Here is a 2,839-nt window from a genome sequence, read left to right on the forward strand (position 1 = left end):
ATGGATCTTGAAGTCATTTTGATTTCTTCTTCCTTATAGCTAAGGATGTTGAACATTTCTTTAAGTGTTCCCTGGGGCTACTTGGCATTGCTTTGTAGAGAATTCTCTATTATTATCTGTTTTTAATTGGGTTATTTGCTTCACTGATGTCTAGTTTCTTGGGTTTTTTTTTTATATATATATTTTAGAAACTGGCTCTCTCTCAAATGTGGAGTTAGAGAATATAATCCTGCATTCTGTAGGCTGATGTTTTGTGCTATTCATTGCCTTACAGAAACTTTTCAGTTTTGTGATGTCCCATTGTATAATTCTCAATCCCAGTGTCTAAGCTATCAGTGTTCTCTTCAGGAAGTTGTCTCCTGTGCCAGTGATTCCAAGGTCATTTTCGACTTTATCTTCTATCATATTCAGTACTTCTTGTTTTATACTAAGGTGTTTGATAAACTTGTACTTGAGTTTTTGTAAGGGGTGATAGACATAGATCTATTTTCATCCTTCTACATGCTGACATCCAGTTAGAACAGCACCATTTTTTAAAAATGCTTTCTCTTTTTTCCCCATTGAATATTTCTGAAATCTATATCAAAAAATCAGCTGTTCTTAAGTGTATTGTTTATTTTTGCATTCTTGGTTTGATTCCATTAATCAACCTATCTGTTTTTATGAAATGCCATACAGGTTTTCTGACTATAGCTCTCTGTAGTATAGCTTGATATGAGGGGTGATGATATCACTGGAAATTTTACTATTATACATGATTGTTTTAATTATTGTCTGTTTTTTGTTTTGTTTTTCTGTATGAAGTAGAGTATTGTTTTTGTTTTGTTTTGTTTGTTTGTTTGTTTGTTTTTTTGAGTGCTCTAAAAATTGTGCTTTAAATTACAAGGAGATTGTGTTGAATCTATACATTGCTTTTGGTAAGATGGCCATTTTTACTATGTTAATTCTACTGATCCATGAGCATGGGAGATCTTTCTATATTCTAATATCTTCTTCAGTCCCTTCTTAAAAGACTTAAACTTTTAGCATAAAAGTCTTTGACTTCCTTGGTTAGAGTTATGAAAATATTTTATAATTATATATAATTGTAATTGTAATACACACACACACACATATATGAGTTCTTTAGAGTCACAGAACTTATAGGATGTCTGCAAATATTAAAGGCATTTATTGTAATGACTTACAGCCTGCAGTCCAAATAACTCAGCAATGGGCAGTTGAGAATGGGAAATTCAAGAATATAGTAGTTGTTCAGCAACACGAGGCTAGTTGTCTCAGCTGGTCTTTTGTATAAACTGTAATACTGAAGAAGTAGGTTCCAGCAGATGTGCTGGCAAGTAAGTATTAGCAGGAGAAGAAGAGGGAACCTTTCTGTCTTCCATTATCCTTATGAAGACCTCCAGCAGAAGGTATTCCGCATGTTGAAGATGTTTACTACCATGCCTGGATTTGGAACTACTCAGTTCTTCTAGCTCTAGCTCTAGCTAATCCATAGCTATGGATCTCTCCATCTGCTCCCATCAGTTCCTGGATGTAGCATCTGTAATGATGAGTACATGAGTAGATGCCAAGTACCATCCTCAGCTTGGAAAACATTTCTGAAAAGGGGGTATATGGGAGTTGTAAAATAATGACTCAAGGCTATTCTTGTGCCTCCACTCCTTCCCCCATGGGCTCCTCTATGTGCCATGAACGGCATTGTCCCAGACATAGCAGTCGATACAAAATGAGGATCCAATGAGCTCTTCTCCACTTGTGTCAGCAATGGCCCCTTCATCATGAGCAGCTCAGCCTCAGCAGCCAATAGAAACAATAGCAAGAAGTTCAAAGGTGACAACAGGAGCGCAGGAGCTCCTTCCAGAGTTATTCATCACAGTGATGTCACTGAGAGCTAGGTCACCTCCCTAGGGCTGCCCTTTGGGAAGTTTGCCAACCTCCTTACGATGAAGGGGAACAACCAGACCTTCATTGAAATGTATACAAGGAGGCTGCCAATACTATGGCTAACTAATACATGTTGTTAGTGCCAATGCTTCATGGACAGCTCGACTATAATCCAGTTTTCCAACCACAAAGAACTGAAAACCCACCCAGGCATATTTATAGGCAGCCCTGCAGGCTGGGAACTTCATTCAGTCTGGAAACCTCGCCTTGGCAGCCTCCACTGCTGCTGTGGATGGAGGAATGGCAATGGCAGGCCAGAGCCCAGGGCTCAGGATCATTGTGGAAACCTTTTCTACCCGGTGACCCTGGCCAAGCTGCAACAGATCTTCTCTAAGTTCAGCACAGTCCTGAATATCATCACGTTTACCAAGAACAAACCAGTTCCAGACACTGCTGCAGTATGATGACCCTGTGACCACCCTAGCTGTCCGTGGATGGCCAAAACATCTACAATGCCCGCTGCATGCTGCACATCCACTTCTCCAAGCTCACCAGTCTCAAAGTCAAATACAACAATAACAACAACAGAGACTATACTCCACCTGCCCTGCCCTCTGGAGACAACCGACTTCACTGGACCAGACCATGGCAGCAGCCCTGCATAATGTCAGCCTCTCATGTAGAAGTCAGGTTCCCTCCCACCTTTACCAGCACTCAGGCCACAGGCCTCTCTGTCCCTGTTTCTTTTCTGCCTGCCTCTGACTATGTCCAGTTGAGGGGCTGATCTCTAGGCCTTAATATTTGTCATGGACACCAATCACCATCCTAGCTTGTTTCTATGGGAGGGGTTAACTGCACCATGGTTCAGTGAAAGGAGTGGAAGTGTGTAAATATTTATGATTTTATACCTGTGGGGCTAAGGCAGTGCAGCAGGTTTTTTGTTCCCCCTTCT

The 2,839-nt window shown here is 40.8% G+C and overlaps 1 pseudogene; it reads left to right on the forward strand.

Annotated features, from left to right (window-relative positions):
• The first annotated feature begins 1,688 nt into the window (after positions 1-1,688).
• On the forward strand, positions 1,689-2,566 carry LOC110288543 (annotated as a pseudogene).
• Positions 2,567-2,839: the final 273 nt, after the last annotated feature.

The sequence above is a fragment of the Mus caroli genome, unplaced genomic scaffold (assembly GCF_900094665.2).
Source record: "Mus caroli unplaced genomic scaffold, CAROLI_EIJ_v1.1 scaffold_21285_U1_1, whole genome shotgun sequence".
In the NCBI taxonomy this organism is placed as follows: Eukaryota; Metazoa; Chordata; class Mammalia; order Rodentia; family Muridae; genus Mus; species Mus caroli.